An 18,351-nucleotide genomic window follows, 5' to 3' on the forward strand; every position below is an offset into this window, starting at 1 on the left:
GGAACATCAGGAATGAGTCTGTTTCTCATGAAAGGCTGCTCTCCACTACCTCCAGTATGCCATGCTCCTGGCCACTTTCCGGACCGCTCAGGTCGAGCCCTACACATGACTGAAGCCCCACAGAACCAGGTAAAATGGAACTTTGTGATCTTGGACTAGAGGCTCAACGGGACCCAGACACAGAGATACTCTGCCTGCTTCCACCAATCTCCGGTGACCCAGGGATCACACCCAGAAGACCCACCCTGAAGGAGCCAGATAAATAACTCTTGGGCCGACCTCCACTACCTTCATACCCAGCCGCCACCAAGCTCCAGGCCAGTTTCTGTACCTTGCAGCCACTTTACATCATAAGAAACTTAATACCTATGTTTCATTATTACTGCACCATATAAGATGGGGTTCGAATATGGCTTAGACCATGGGAACACCTGCAAGGGTGATTAGAAGCCACCCGAAAAGCCTCTATCCCTCTTGGAGAGCCGAGAATATCCCCCCCGCATGGCAGAGCCCGGCAAGCTATCTGTGGTGTATTCGACATGCCAAAAACAGTAAATACAATGGGTCTCATCCCCCTGACCCCAAAAGAGCCCCCAGTACAGCAGTGTTAAGGAGGATATATGGAATATCATAAAATAAATCAATAACAGCAAACTTGTAATAATTGTTATATCTCACAATGGTGTTACTAAAGTCATTAAGAATTTACTGAACTTGATGGTGCTCGCTGAACCTTTTATGTCTTTGAGTTTGGTGGGTTCTACATAAATTTCACATCAGGTTTGCTGTGCTCCAACTGGGATATTTGTACTGTGAAAGAGGGAGGAAGTGTAAGTTCAGGAACTATGGAACTAGGCCATTTATATGTCTAAGAAGATCAGGTATAGAGGCTGCAGGACCTCTCTGGAAGAATGGGGAAATCTGCCCACCTCTATTCCGAGAAGGTCTGAGAACTTTCGGTCCAGAGATCAAACTGCCTGGGACCCATGATTTGTTACAAAGCACTAGTTCTTTTAGAAAAGACTACCAGACTTTTCATGGTCGAATTTGACTGAAATACGTTTAGGATTTTAAGTTTTTAAAATATCTCTAATCTAAACTCCAGCCGACAAACTGAGGTGTACTTGAGATCATGAATTTTAAAAATTAGAAAGTAAAATATCAGGAGTTGGATAAATAGTACTAGGGTAGATCACTTGCCTTGCATGGGGTCAGCCTAGTTAAATCCCAGCACCCTATATGGTTTCTCAAGTCCTGCCAGGAGAGACCACTGAGTGCAGAATAAGGAGTAAGCCCCAAGCACCAGCAAGTATGGCTCAACAACCAAAATAAACTTGTCATATTTTTTTTCTTCAAAATGGGTATCCTCCTTTGTTTTCATACAGGAATTATTTCCGTTAAAAAACAAACAAACAAAAAATCCGACCTAAGTCACCCCAGTGTAAGAGTGCTTATTTAACATTGATATATACCATTCTAAGTATTTATTTAGAGATCATATATATATATGTTGATTAGAAAAAATATATATGTATATTTATAACTAAATATTCACTTTGAGGAAACAAATGTCAGTGTAGTATTGAAAAAGATTTAAGTCTAAAATAATTTTTAGGCATACACACGTTTTGGCATGGTCACCCTATTCTATATTTGTAACAATGATATTAACTCATAAGATGCCACTTTTGTATAGGCATATCTGGGAAAAGAGAGAAATTTTTTTCAGGTTTAGCAAAAATGTATTTACATACTCCATGTTTAAATTTCCACTAGTGAATGTCCATCAGGCAGCAGCATTACTGTCGTTGAAAGAATGAGTTAGATAAAATGAAAATTGCAAAAGGAAATGTCCTCAAGCTAGAGTTTTGGCTATCTCTTATGCCTTAGTCTGTGTGGGCATACATTGAGGTGTTCACTTTTTCTACAATAAAATATAACTCTAATCACCATCAGAATTAATTAGCTGGTAGTGAAAAACAGATCAAATTTTTAATAGAAGAATTTTAAATAAATTTATTATATTTTAAATTTTAGAGAGTAACCCATTATCAATTAAGATCCAAAAATTATTGCCTACTGAAAGAAAGGAGAATCTGCTAATAAGAAAGCTTGATATCTGTATGCATTGCCAAATTGTCCTGTACTGATCTGTTTCATGAACTATATTATATAAGAAATTGAGATAACATAGTAACTGCTGTATTCCTGTGTATCTACCATTTTAATATATATTGTTTAGAATTTCAAGTTTTCAGCATAGGCAAGAATAAAAATTATAATTTTCATTTGATCCACAGAAGAGCTGTTTTAATTTTAGAATTTATAAAGTTCTAAAACTGTGTATAGAAAGATGAAAAAGGAAGATTGCATTAAACAGTGATAAATAGATTAAAATATTATAAAAACAATCTGACAAAAATTATAACAGGGCATAAATGTAGAAAAGAATGGATATTTTGGTGCATTAAAGCTATATTGAAAATTTAACATTTCACTGGCGTTTTGCACACTAGGGAGGAATCACACATATGTCTAAATTTAAAAAGCTAAATTACTTAAATCCTATGATACCTCAGAGGCTTAAACAATGTTTCTAATAAAATAACACAGAGGATTGTTAATCATTCTCTCTTACTTGCCAGAGCATTAGAGTACTGTACAAATTGAACATTTCCATTAGCACCTGGGAATGTATATATATATATATATATATATATATATATATATGAACATATATATCCCACAAATATATATATGTACATATATATATCCCACAGATGAATACAGTCATTATATATCTGTCCCTCTTTCTGACTCATTTCACCCAGCATGATACTCTCCATATCCATCCATTTATAAGCAGATTTTATAACTTCATTTTACAATGGCTGCATACTATTTATTTCACTGTGTAGATGTACCATAGTTTCTTTATCTAGTTGCCTGTTCTCAGGCACTCTCGTACACCCTACTCTTATAAAGATTTTACATTTTCTTTAAAAGTTTTGATATATTTTTTTCATATAACCAGTAATATTTTGATATTTTATTATGTTTAACTTTTCCATAAATTTATTAGGTTTATTCTTTGATTCAGTGAAACAGCTATTTATTATTAATTTTTTCCAGTTTTTAATTGGTATATAATTGTTTATTACTTTCTGCCAAATTCCTAAAGGTTTTATAGTCTTACTCTTTTTAAACTTTACTCTTTTTAAACTTTAAAGTTGATTTAACATATTTTACTAACTTTTTTATGGGGTGGTATGGAAATCCAATGGTGTTAAAGGATTACTCCTGGTTCAGAGTTCAGGGATCACTTCTGGAATAGGTTGAGAAACATAGTGGTACTGGAGAATGAACCTGGGTTGATCGTATGCCAGACAAGCACCTTATCCTTTGTTCTATCTTTCCAGCTTCTCCCAATACATAATTTTAAAGGCAGGGAAGTTTCTTTGAGTAAAATTTGTATTGTTTTGTTTCAAAACGCAGCACCATCTTTCTTTTCTTCTAAATGATTTTATGTACCACTACTCTATACAGCTATATATAAATGAACATAAATATAATATAAAATATATTGTTTTAAGTAAAATCAGGTTATATGGCTAATAATTGTAAAAAGTAGTTTATCCCAAGTATGTAGAAAGTATTTGTTTCTTTCATTTTCATGTCTTTATATTAAATCTAATGGACTGTTCCCAAATGTCTGAAAGTGATGTGAAGCATCACAGCAAAACTTATTCAAGAACTCTAAGTTCTTTAAATATGGTGTTTTATAGATGTTTCCTAATGTTAAATTTATATCAGCTAAAATATGCATTGATCATATTTCTGTTACCTTGGAGGTGAAAAGAGAGAGGAGAGATGCCAGGTAATCTAGTGAATACAACTGATCATTTGAAATCTTCACAACATGAGGGGTTGTCAGTCAGGTGATATAAATGGCACAGCCTCTCTTTATGCCTCAGTGGCCAGCAGAAAGCAGTAGTTTCAGCCACGTGCTTTGGCTGGAGAACAAAGAAAAGTCTAAGGGACCAAGAGAGCAAGCAGCAGCAAGGACAAATACCCACAGAGCATCCAAGATAAACCAGTGACCCAACAATAGCACTGAGCATCGTGGACAGAATTGGTCAGGCACCCATGTAGACCAAGGTTAGTGTATACAGGGATCTAGCCACAAACTAATGTGGGACCTTAAAACATCTTTCAAAAAAATTATCTTCCTAAAGTTGTTTAATAACTATAACTTCATAAGAAGCTGCCATCTCATATATATATTTTCTAAAAAACTCCAGAATCCAGACTCAGGAGTTAGCCAGTTTGTAGTAACACTTTCTGTCATAATTTATTCAGAGATATGCGTTCAAGAAATCTTTACTATGATTACTAAAATCCATTCATCTGGTGGGGTATTGTGTTTGAAGAAACACATAATAGACAATCTCCTGTTCATAAAGTAAATCTGGATAACTTTTTATTTAATTATCCTGTTATGTGTGTAGCACTAACACAATGTTACCTTGTATTACTATGTCCTAGCAGAGATTCAACATTCACTGTTTCAGGTATAGAGAGGAAATTATTGCAAGAAAATGGTTATATAATTGCATACAAGGATCATATAATATCGAATGTATTGTGAACATTAGTACCAATTACTTTTACAAAATTAACAAAGAGATCAAAAGTTTTTGATATGTAAAGCAATGAAAAAGTTTAAATATTGTACTAGTGTAAGTGTAATAAGAACAAATGCCCTTTAAAACTAAATATTACTGCGAAGCATCTAGTAATGTTGCCCTCAATATTAATATTCTAGGGACGTTAATGTACAATAATTAATAGCACATCTATTAAATATAGTAATTTGTCATGATTACCTTACAGTTTTTGTAAGACGTTATCTCTGAATTCAAAGGTTTAATAGCCCTAATTCATAGATAGCATATCATAATGCTTTAAGTCCATTTATAAAAGAGGGATAGATAAATTTCTTCTGAAAAATCTTATTAAGCATTCTGGATACTGAATAAAATTCAAATAGAATGCTTTTAAAAGTTAAAAAGAAGCTAATTACTGGTCCCTGGGAAGTCTTTTTTGAAAATAGCTTTAAAAGCTTGCCAGATAAGTAGCAGTTTGCCCAAAAGGGGAATACAGAAATTATTCATAAAGTGGCATTTAAATCTAGGAATATTTCTAGAAATTAAAAGCTGTTTGAAGAAATTAAAAGGCTTTGGGGAAAAGGGCAATAAATTGTAAACATCATCCTAGATTAAGCAATAAGATGTAAGATCACTTTTAATTTTAAAAGAGGCAATTATTTTGGAAAAGGATTGAGAGAGACTGGATCAATGTATATTAAATAAAGTTATGCTCAGCATTTGTCAAAAATAAGCATTCATATGTAATGTGATACTACCTTTAAATTTGTATTAATACATTTGTTTGTATGTTTGTGTTCTTGTTAATACTTTCTTAAGCAAAAATGGAATTTGCTTCACATATACCTGTATTAATATTAAAGAAAACATTAAAGGCCTATAATATTAGATGACAATATGGATCCGCACAGTAAAGAACACTGGGATAAGGAAAATAAAATACAATTTTTTTTATTATTTTAAATATATTAATTTGAGAAGAAATATGTTAAAGTAAAATGTAGGCAAACCATAACACAAAAGATAGGAGAGAGAAGTTAGAAATATATTGTTGAAATTTTTAGACTATTTCAAAAGTTATATTTTATTTGAAGCTTGAATTGTAACCCCAAAGGTCCACTGTCCCCTGACGGTCAATCAAACCAAAGATGAGAAAGAGTTGGAAAGTTGAAAGATGACAGGATCATGCCTTAAAGCAACTCTCTTATCAGCACAAGTCACAGGAAAACTTTTTATTTTAATTAAAAAATATTTTTAGATATGGACAGATAGTACAATGTATATGCAGATGACAAGTATCTAATCCCAGTACCACATAAGGTCCCCTGGTTCCATCAGAAGTGATCTCTGAGCACTAGACTAGGAAGAAGCCCTGACCAGAGCTAGGTGTAGACAAAACTAAAAAAAAAAAATTAAAGCCTTTATTACTATTTTTTTAAATTTTGGCACCTCAGTTTATAAAGTTGTTTATAAAAGAATTTTAGGCATTCAGTGTTCTAATTACAGACACTAGTATTCAGTGTCTCCACAAAAATTACCCAGGGAAGTGAAGAAAGTGTTAGAGGGTGGGGTAAAGACTAGTGGATGACAGAATGATTACAAGATCCCAGCTGGATTAAATCCCTGAGGCACACACTGTTTTAATTGGCAAACCTGAAAAAGTTAAGGTTAGGTTCAATGAAGAAGGTTGTTCTTATTATTAATTAGATTTTGGAGGTAGGGGAAGGGTAAGTTAAGGATAAACTTCCTTTAGGCTTTGGGTCAATGACATCCGTTCTTGTCTAATACTGACATTGGGGCAGTTTCTAATGGTTAATTAAAGGTGTATCTGTAAATTTCTTCCACAAAGAGATGACTAAGCATTCACTATTTTGCCTTCATATGAAAGAGCATGCAATGAAATCTATGCAGTTCTATGAAAAATAAAAAAATGAATCTGATAGTTTCTAAACCCACCAATTTACAGAAAATAAGAAATTTTAATTTGAGAGAATCAAATAGTAAAATAAATGAGATTAGATTCTGTACGTCCCTCTCGGAGAGCCTGGCAAGCTACTGCGAGTATCTCACCCACACGACAGAGACTGGCAAGATACCGGAGGCATATTAGATATGCCAAATACAGTAACAACACATCTCACGATGGACACATTACTGGTGCCGGCTCGAGCAAATCGATGAACAATGGGAGGACAGTGCTACAGTGCTACAGTGGTTTAAGTAAATGGAAATAAAATATTATATATTGTATATATTGTATACCATGCAGTTAAAGTAACGTTTTGAGAAAAATGTTTAGCATTAAATAATGGAGAACATGTCAAACAGATCTGTGCTTTGAAAAAAATAAATGACATAAAACAAAATAATAAATAATGCAAAAAAGATCAACAACAAAGATAAAGGAAACCAAGTCAAATAGAGAATCAAGAATAAATCTATTGCTCTTCCTGTTCATTCCCAACGCTGCACCTCATCTCTCCATCCCTCAGCACACCAATATGAAGAAACAGCGCAAATTCCCACCACGAGGAGAGGACGATGAAAAGAGTCCAGAAGCCTCATTAGGTGTTACTCACCTAAGGGACTTCTGTGAGAAAGAATTCAGATATGAAGTAATGAAGATGCTCAATGAACTCAAAGAAACAGTGACACAGTTATCCAATAAATTAGAGGAGGTTATGAAAGAAACTATGTGATCCTGGGATCAGCTTGAGCAGCTTTTTCAGGAGTTAATAGCCATGCTCATGTCCATCTTTCAATTAAATCTCCTTGGTTTAGTAACTCCTGTGGATTCACAGCAGTTAAGACAGAGACCTCATATGACTGTCTCCCTAACTGCGTGGTCACCAAATGGTGTGTCACATCAGACACTGAAGACAGGGGGTATGGGGATCCTTTGGCAAGCACCTCATCATCAACTCCTAGGAGATAGAATTGGTATTTGGTAGGTTCAAGGATTCTCCTCCAAGGCTGGGCTGGGAATTCATAGACACCAGGTTTTTACATGTTACTGAAGCTTCTTCAAGCAAACTACTCCTCATTAGTGGCTCAGCAGTTTGCTCCTGCTCTTGGTTCCCAGCTGCTCGCATCTCTAAGTGATGCTTTCTCATGTGCACGTTCCTGCTCCCACTCTGAGAGAATGTCTTCCCACAGACTTGACACTAGTGAGGCTTCTCTCATGAGTGAACCATCAAATGTTTTCGGAGGCTGGAATACTCAGCAAAGGAACGGCCACATCCTTGGGATTCACAAAGGAAAGGTTTCTCTCCTATGTGGGGTGAGCAGGGGGTTCTTTAGGTTTCCGGCAGTAGTGAACTGCTTGTCACAGCTAGACTCTGGGCACATGAAGGACTTCTCCCCATTGTTGGTCCTCATGTGTACCTTCAGCCTCTGCAGAACACAGAAGCTTTTCCCACAACCTTCTGTGGGGCAGAATGAAGGAGCAATCATTTTGATAAGTCTTGTGTTGTACTTGAAGTGAGCTGGCTACACAAATGTGCAGTTACAACCTTCAACTGTGCATTTGAGTTTCTTTTCCACTTGAGGAAGGGGCCCCGAATCTTTAGGTTGCCATCACCAGAACCCAGGTGACCATTTTCTCCATTGTTGCTAATTTTTGCATTTTTCTCTAGCTGCGCACTAGTTGTGGCAATCAAACTGTCATGGGTCAACTCCTGAACTTGGAGGAACCATGGTATGTTACTGTCCATGCTCTCACTGGAGAGGAAATCATTCCCAGAATCCTCTGCCTCATTCTGTACAAATACTAAGTGCTCAGCTAAAGAACTGTTTTGGTCAAGTTAAGAAGAATGAAAGAAGTGCTATTTTTTGAATGTAGATCTTGCAATAAGCCAGGAGACTCTGGAGTGGACAGGAACTCGGGGGACTTCTGGATAGTCTGGGCCTTGGTCTCTTCTCCATCTGGGCCCACATTCACCTGAAGGCTTCTCAACACTGCTGAGGAAGGGACCTCCTTGGAGGAAATAGTATCATTCAGAGTATCATCTGGTAACATTAGCCAGCTGCATTCTGAAGTCTCAGTCACTGATAGGAGATACAAGCAAGTAATGTATTTGGCTTCTGGTTCTTCTAGTTCCTGTCCTAGTGGGATGGACATATTCTGAACAAACTGTACCAGGAGCTCTGGACTGGATTCTAACTCATCTGATAACATTGATTCAGCTTCCAAATCCTGTAACTGTTCAGGGAACAGGTTTAAGTTTCAATTCAACATCAATGACACCTTTCTATTACAGGAAAAGTCCAGCATATCTTAAAGCATATTCCTCTAATATATGCTGGAGTTTTCCTGTAATATACTATGCTGAGTGGGTAATCAATTTAACCTTCATGTCCCTGGCAGCCCAGCGTCTCCAACAATCGGCCCCGAATTCCATCCAGCAGCCCAGAAGACCTCTACTATCTCCACTACTTCCTCTACACAGCTGACGCCATGCTCCAGGATGCTTTCTGGACACATTATAAGACACTTAATACAAGGTTACTGCATCATATTTAATGGGGTTCAAATATGATTTGAACCATGGAAACACCTGCAAGGATTATTAGAGGCCACCCTAAAAACCTCTATGGATCTCAGAGAGCATGGCAAGCTACCGAGAGTGTTCCTCCCGCATGGCAGAGCCTGGCAAGCTGTCCGTGGTATATTCTATATGCCAAAACCAGTAAATACAATGGGTCTCATTGCCCTGACCCTGAAAGAGCCACCAATACAACAGCGTTACAAAGGATGAGGAAGGAGAGACTGATAAAATCTCATGGCCGACCTAGGCTGCCACAAAGAAGAAGGACAAAAATATACTTTCAATACACATACGCTGGCATCGGATGCATCCATCAAGGACCTGATTGTGCAAGCACAAAAGATCAAGTACGACATCATTGGTCTGACTGAGACGAGAAGGCATCAATCACATCACGCCGTTTTCGACACTGGAGAAGAACCGTTCCTCAAAACATATGACAAAAGAGGTGTGGATGCTGTCAGTGTCCTTATCAATATAAACTTGGTGATAAACATCGATTCATTTGAATGCCTAACAACCAGAATCGGACGATTTACTTGAATAGATGTGGCTCACTGCCAACAGTTTCTATCTTCGTTGTCTATGCACCAACATCCAAGTATGATGAAGGAGAAATTGAGAAGTTCTACATGGAACTAAACAAGTTCTAAAAGACCACACCTTCTACACGATCATTGTGGGTGATTTTAAGGCCAAGATAGGTCCGAGAAGATCAGCCAAAGAACTCCACATCAGGACCCATGGCCTAGAATGGAATGAACAGGGTGAGAGACTGAGTTCATCATGTTGACCAAGATCATCCATGGTAAATCACAGTTCCAGAAGGCCAAAACTAAACGTTGGACATGGGATTCTCCCGGTGGACAGTTCCACAACGGAACTGACCACATCATATTTAATTGATGGTTTGTCCTGACTGATATAGCTGTTGTCCCAAAATTCCAAACAGGATCAGATCACCGTCTCCTTCATGAAAAATTCTACTTCAAAGAGCTAGGAGAAAGGACTGCAAAGTTTAAGGAGAGAACTCCCAGAATGACCACCAACTGGGAGCTCTTTGGCACTATTCCAGCAACATGGAAAGATGCCGTCTTTGACAACATTGACGAGGAATACGATCGACTGGTTCAGCACCTCCATGATTCTGCGAAGAACGCCAAGAGAGAGATAGCCACAAAAAGATGCCTGTCTTCAAAAATCTCGGCTCATTCACCAACGTGGCTTGGCACAAGCCTCAGGCAACCACAATCAAATGTCCGAGCTTGCAAAGTAGTGAAGAGAAGTGATAAAGGAAAACTTCAAAGAGAGAAGAGCAGCAGTTCTGGCAGATGTGGCAGAAGCTGGGAAAAGCATTCGCAATGTCCGCCTGTCCTTCGCCAACTACATGATCAACATCCTCAGACGTCCTGATGGACCTATCACATCTTCCAGAAGGGCAATGGAGAAGATTATCCATGACTTCTACTCAGATCTCTTCGATAGCCATGTCCACCTACCCACATACCAAATCCACAGGATGAATATGTTGTTTCCAATGTTCTCCCTTCCAAAATCCGACATGCCATTTCATCAGTAAAGAAGCAAATAGCACCCAGCCCAGACAAGGTCAGACCCAAACACCCGAAGAACTAGCCATAAGTACTCATAAATACACCGGCTGGCTCTTCACATGCTACATATCTGAATGCAAGTCTCTATCACAATGGAAAACCAGCAAGACTATACTACTGTACAAGAAGGGAGAAATTCATGACATTGGCAACTATCGCCTGATATGCCTGTTGTCTGTCATCTACAAGCTGTTCACTCGAGTCATCCTGAATAAGATTGGCAGAACACTAGATGTAGGACAACCATGCAAGCAAACCAGTTTCCAAAAAGGATTCAGCACAATCACAATATCCACAGGATAACCAAGCTCATTGAGGTTTCTAGGGAGATCAAGATGCTGCTCTGCCTAACATTCATTGATTTAAAGAAGGCCTTTGATTCTGTTGAGATGGAAGTGGTCATTGAAGCCCTAGCCAAACAGGGTGTTCAAACTGAATACATCAGGATCATTCGTGAGGTGTATTGCGGATTCACTACAAGAATATCACCATTCTAGATGGAGGTGAACATTGACTTCAAGAGAAGGGTTCAGCAAGGTGACACCATTTCACCGAAACTCTTCAGTGGCACCCTTGAGAACGTCATGTGACAACTGGAATGGGAAGGAATGGGAGTGAAGAGAGACGGTTGGCAACTACACCACCTCCACTTTGCTGATGACATCATTCTGATAATACCAAACATTAGCCAAGCAGGACAAATGCTGGCCGACTTCGATTGTGAGTGTGGAAAGGTCAGACTACAGCTGAATCTCACGAGGAAAATGTTTATGAGAAACAGTCTCGTTCCTGATGTTCCCTTCACTCTAAATGGGATAACCATCTCTGAATGAAACAGTTTTGTGTACCTAGGTTGAGAAGATAACGTGACAAATGACCTGGCACCTGAGTTGCGCACAAGGAAGAGAGCAGCTTGGAATGCCTTCAAAAGCATCAAAGAAATAGCTAAGAGAATGAAGAACCTCTGACTTCAGGCACATCTCTTCGATTCCAGTGTACTTCCGGCCTCAGAGACCTGGGCCCTAGGAAAACATGATGAGAAAGCTATTCAGGTCTCCCAAAGAGGAATCAAAAGAGCTATGCTTGAAGTATCACGTTTCAATCAAATGAAAGAAAGAACCCGGGGTTCTGACCTCTGTCAATGATTAAGAATCAGGGACACTTTCTCATTTGCCAAGGCTTCAAAAATCAGATGGGCTGGACATTTAATGAGATTTGGAGATGACTGCTGGACTAGAGCCATTACCAACTGGATTCTATGGGAGATCAAAAGATTGCATGGTAGCCCACCTATGAGATGGTCAGACTTCTTTGTCAAGACTCTGAATGATTGGTTTGAGGCTGCTTGTATTCCTAGAATGAGCAGATGCCATTATGCTACTCTAGCACGTGACAGGGGCGAATGGAGATGTTGCTGGTGCCTGCTCAAGCAAACCGATGAGTAATGGGATGTTAAGTGATCAAGTGATGGAGGAAACAATGAATCAACAATGGAGAAACTACAGGAAGAAATGAGAGGTAAATTTAAAAGCTACTCACAGAAGTGTCACAAATAAAGGATTGAGTAGATGAAACAAAAATCTCAGTGTGTCCCCACAACAGTAGAATGGCTATAGCTGAAGCCAGAATCAGTGAGCTGGAAGATGAACTCCAGGAAGCCAACAGACAAGAACAAACAATAACAAGAGACCTAAGAATAGCTCTAGAGCGAATCAGAGTCCTAGGAGATGATTCCAGGAGGAACAACATTAGAATTATTGGAGTACCAGAAGGTCAGGTAAAATCCCAATGAAAAAGCCATGGTTAAACAAATCATTGCTGAAAAATTCCCAGAGCTGGACAATGCAGCCATTTAGATTCAAGGAGCCCCACATAGCATAGTTAGAATAATGGATGCCACAGATGTAGACACAATACTGCAAGCAGCAAGGTCAAAGAAGGAAATCACATACAAAGAAGCACCTTTTAGATTCACAGCATACCTATCAGAGAAACCCTCCAAGCCCAAAGGCAATGGTGGGATAAAGTGAAAAAACTCACTGAAATGAACGCTTCACCAAGAATACTCTATCCGGCTAAACTCTCACTCAAACTTGAGAAACAGTACACTATTTTCTGGATAAACAACAGCTCAGGAACTTTATAGACTTAAAACCAAACCTAAAAGAAGGACTAAAGGGGCTATTACAAGACAAGACAAAACCTACAAGTACAACAAAACTTTATAGAAAGATGACACAAAACCCCATAACAATAATCTCTCTAAACAGTCAACGGTCTAATTTCACCAATTAAGAGACACAGAGTGGCAAAATTGATTCAGAGAAAGAACTCAACATTCTGCTGCATATAAGAAACTCATCTGAACAGTCAGAGCAAACACAGACTCAAAATTAAAGGATGGAAAAGATCCTGCAAGCAAACAGCGCCTTCAAAAAAGCTGGGGTGGCCATACTAATATCCGACAACATACACTTCAGGTTGAAAAATATTAGAAGGGACAGCAGAGGCCATTTTCCATTTATCAAGAAATATGTACAACAGGAAGAAATTACACTCTTAAATGTATACGCACCTAATGAGAAAAGAGCTAAATACTTAAAATAACTATTAACATATTTTAATGAGGCTACTGCTAGCAACACAATAGTAGTTGGGGACTTTCACATTGCCTTATGACTTCTGGATATATCAACAAGAACACAACTCAGCAAGGAAGCATTGGTTTTGAAGGAAAAAAATCGAAGAGAGAGAGAGAGTTAATAGACCTATACAGGGCTTACATCCCAAAAAGAAAGAATACACATTCTCTCCAGTGCACATGAAACATTTTCCAAAATAGACCAAGTGCTAGGCCACAAAACATATCTCAATAGAATCAGGAAGATAGAATTAGTATCAACATACTTTTCAAACCACGATGCACTGAAGATAGATGCAAATCACACAAAGACACTGAGAAATCAAACACCTGGGAATTAAACAACTTAATATTGAACAAAGAGTGGGTGAAGAAGGAAGTCACACATGAAATCAAAAGATATCTGGAAACAAGTGAGAATGAAGACACAAGGTACCAGAACCTAGGGGATGCAGCTAAAGCTGTGCTAAGAGGGAAATTTATAGCGTTGGAAGCATTCCTAAGGAAGGAAGCAAGGGCCTACATAGATACCCTAACCTCACAGCTCTAGATCTTAGAAAAAGACCAACAAAAGGAACCCAAGCCCGGCCCAAGGAAAGAAATTATAAAACTTAGAGCAGAAATTAACGACATGGAAATCCAAAAAACAAACCGAAAGGTCAATGAAACCAAGAACTGGTTCTTTGAGAAAATAAACAAGATTGATAAACCACTAGCAAGACTCACAAAGAAAGAGAGAGAACCCTAATAAACCAAATCAGAAATGAAAAAGGGGAACATCACAGTAGAAACCAATGAAATTCCAAAGATCATCAGAGACAACTTTGAGAGTCTGTATGCCACGAAACAAGAGAACCTAGAAAAATGGATAAATACTGGGATTCCTATAATCTCCCAAGATTGAACCAAGAAGATTTGGGATACCTCAATAGACCCATTCATATCAATGAAATTGAAACTGTCATCAAACATCTTCACAAAAGCATAAAGCCCAAACCCAGATGGATTCACTAGTGAATTCTTTCACACATTTAAAAAAGATGTTTTGCCAGTTCTCCTCAAGCTTTTCCAGGAAATTGAAAAAACAGAAACTCTCCCAAATAACTTCTATGAGGCACATATCTCCATAATACCAAAAGCAAACAAAAACACCACCAACCAAAAAAAAATATAGGCCAATATCCCTGATGAATACAGATGGGACGATCCTCAACAAAATATTAGCAAATAGAATCCAAAAACTCATCAAAAAGATCATACACCACGACCAAGTAGATTCATTCCAGAGATGCAAGGATGGTTTAACATTAGGAAATCAATCAACATAAACCAACATATCAACAAAAGTAAAGATAAAAACCATATAATAATATCAATAGATGCAGAGAAATCTTTTGAGAATATCCAGCCTCATTTATGATGAAAACTCTCACCAAAATGGGTTTTGAAGGAACTTTATTCAAGATAGTCAAATACATCTACAACAAACCCATAGTGAGCATTATCCTCAATGGGCAAAAACTAAGGGTCTTCCCTCTAAGATCAAGGACAAGACAAGGATGCCCACTATCACCACTTCTGTTCAATATAGTACTGGATGTACTCGTAATAGCGATTAGACAAGGAAAAAACATTAAAAGTATCCAGATATGAAAGGAAGAAATCAAGCTCTCACTATTCACAGATGATATGATACTATATCTCGAGAATCCTAAATCCTCTACCAAGAAACTCCTAGAAACAATAGACTTGTACAGTAAAGTCGCAGGCTATAAAATTAATGCCCAAAAATTTATGGCCTTTCTATGCACAAATAATGAAACAGAGGAAAGTGACACGAAAAAAACAATCCCGTTCACAATCATACATCAGAAAATCAAATACCTTGGAATTAGCCTAACTAAAGAGGGAAAGGAACTCTACAATGAAAACTACAAAATGCTACTCCAGGAAATAAAAGAGGACATGAGGAAATGGAAACATATCCCCTGCTCATGGATAGGAAGAATTAACATCGTCAAAAAAAGCATTACTCCCAAAGCATTATACAGATTCAATGCGATCCCTATAAGAATACACATGAAATTCTTCAAAGAAATGTATCAAGCACTTCTGAAATTCATATGGAACAACAAACACCCACAAATAGCTAAAGCAATTCTTGGGATAAAGAAAATGGGAGAAATCAACCTCCCCAACCTCAAACTCTACTACAAAGTGGTAATAATTAAAACAGTGTGGTACTGGAACAAATGTAGGTCTGCAAACCAATGGAACAGGGTGGAATATCTGTACACACAACCTCAAATATATGAATATCTAATCTTTGATAAGGGAGCAAGAAATGTGAAGTGGAGCAAGGAAAGCCTCTTCAACAAATGGTGCTGGCATAATTGGACAACCACATCTAAAAACGTGGGCTTAGTCCTCGACCTAACACCATGCACAAAAATCCAATCAAAATGGATTAAAGATCTCAACATCACGCCAAAATCCATAAGGTACATTGAAGGAAAGGTTGGCAAAACCCTCCACAATACTGAGGCAAAGACGACACCCCACTGACCAACCAAGTGGAAACAGAGATAAACAAATGGGACTATCTTAAATTAAGAAGCTTCTGCACTTCAAAAGATACAGTGACCAGAGGGATGGAGCAATAGCACAGCGGGTAGGGCATTTGCCTTGCACGCGGTCTACCCGGGTTCTATTCCCAGCATCCTATATGGTCCCCTGAGCACCGTCAGGATTGATTCCTGAGTGCAGAGCCAGGAGTAAGCCCTAACCATTGCCGGGTGTGACCCAAAAAGAAAAAAAAAAGATACAGTGACCAGAATACAAAGGCAATCTACAGAACAGGAAAGGATATTCACCCAATACCCATCTGATAAGGGGTAGATATCAAGGATATACAGAGCACTGGTTGAACTTCACAAAAAGAATCATCCAACCCCATCAAAAAATGGGATGATGAAATGAACAGAAACTTTCTCAAAGAAGAAATCTGAATGGCTAAAAGGCATGTGAGAAAATGCTCTACATCATTAATCATCAGGGAGATGCAGATCAAAACCACAATGATCTATCATCTCACACCACAGAGACTGGCCCTCATTCAAAAGAACAAAAGCAACCGGTGTTGGTGTGGATGTGGCGAGAAAGGGACTCTCCTTCACTGCTGGTGGGAATGCCGACTTGTTCAGCCCTTTTGGAAAACAGTATGGATGATTCTCAAAAATCTAGAAATTGAGCTCCCATTTGACCTAGCAATACCACTTCTGGGAATTCATCCTGGAGAGGGAAAAAAGTATAGTTGAAATGACATATGCACTAGTATGTTCATTGCTGCACTGTTCACAATAGCCAAAATCTGGAAAAATCCCAAGTGCCCGAGAACTGATGACTGGTTAAAGAAACTTGGTACATCTACACAATGGAGTACTACGCAGCTGTTACAAAAAGATGAAGTCATGAAATTTACATACAAATGGTACTACATGGAAAATATCATGCTAAGTGAAATAGTCAGAGAGAGAGGGGCAGACATAGAAAGATTGCATTCATCTGGGGAACATAAAGTAAGAAAATAGGAGACTAACACCTAAGAATAGCTGAGATAACTACCGGGGTTTCACTACATGGCTTGGAGGCCAGCCGCGCATGCTAGGGGAAAGGCAGCTCAGATAGAGAAGGGAGCACCAAGTAAAGGGTGTTGGGAGGATCCTCTCAGGAAGGGAGATACATGCTGAAAGTAGATTATAGACCAAACACTATTGCCACTCAATGCCTCTTTTGCAAACCTTAGCACCCAAAAGGAAAGAGAGAGCAAAAGGGAAAGCCCTGCCACAGAGGCAGGATGGAATTGAGGGGATGGGGGGTGTTTTTTTTTTTTTTTGTGGGGCCGCGCATACCCAGCTCTACTCAGGGCTAACTTCTGGCTCTCTGGTATAATGCCTTGTGAGGCTTTGAGTTTGTGAGTTTTCACATTCAACAACAAGATGCTTAAGAAACAATACATAAGAAATAAGAATAATGAGCTATTGGGAAGTCAGGCCCCTGCTCAGACCTGGTGCAGTCACTGTGCAGCAGTGTTTGGTGGACCCACCAGGAATGGCCTCCCCAGGAACTGGGATGAAAGGCTAAGGATGGGTGACTGTCAGACTCCCCAGCGTTGTTCGATCTCTCCTTTAACAGCTCAGTTGTAGTTGTCTGTTGGGAGAAAAGCCCGTTTTGGTCTGCTTTGAAATGCCATATTAAGCCTTGGGCTCTGCCCTGGTGGATGTTCCCAGAGTATTCAGAACCTGTTATAACGTATATCTACAATCACAGGTCAATGCAGCCATGGAACAGGACCCTGGGACAGGATGTGTCCAGCAGATGTGCGGTGACAGCCTATCCATTACGATCAAAGGAAGAATATCACCAGATCTAGCTATAGAACTATAATGAAACAATGTAATCCTATCTAAAGAACTGAGATGAACCGTGTATTTGTTTTAACGAATGTAACTACCTGACTAACTGCAAATATTCAAGCCTATATAAACCTTGTTGTTTGCTCAATAAATCAGAACCACTTTACGGGACACCCACCGTGCTCATGTGCTTATTTCTCTTTCCTTCGAGGAGGCAGTAGCAAGGTTTGCTCTTTTTCCTGACCCTTTCTCTTAGTTGGAGGGAAGCTAGGCCTTGTCCTCAGGACTAGGACCTAGTAATGGTCTCTTGCTGGGAGGCCACTGAACAGGGAGCACACTGAACAGGGCCCAGGAGAAGACCCCAACAGTCATTATGGCTGTAGTCTCTATCATCAGAGTTTCAACATCCTAGTCTCTTCACGGACCTCAAAGTCTCAGTTTTCCTCCTCGTCTTCTTGTCTTCTCTTT

The 18,351-nt window shown here is 38.7% G+C and overlaps 1 pseudogene; it reads right to left on the reverse strand.

The window, feature by feature from the left end:
• Window positions 1–7,393: 7,393 nt before the first annotated feature.
• On the reverse strand, window positions 7,394–8,844 carry LOC130041976 (zinc finger protein 410-like; annotated as a pseudogene).
• Window positions 8,845–18,351: the final 9,507 nt, after the last annotated feature.

Source organism: Sorex fumeus, unplaced genomic scaffold (genome assembly GCF_029834395.1).
Source record: "Sorex fumeus unplaced genomic scaffold, SorFum_2.1 ptg000098l, whole genome shotgun sequence".
Taxonomy (NCBI): Eukaryota; Metazoa; Chordata; class Mammalia; order Eulipotyphla; family Soricidae; genus Sorex; species Sorex fumeus.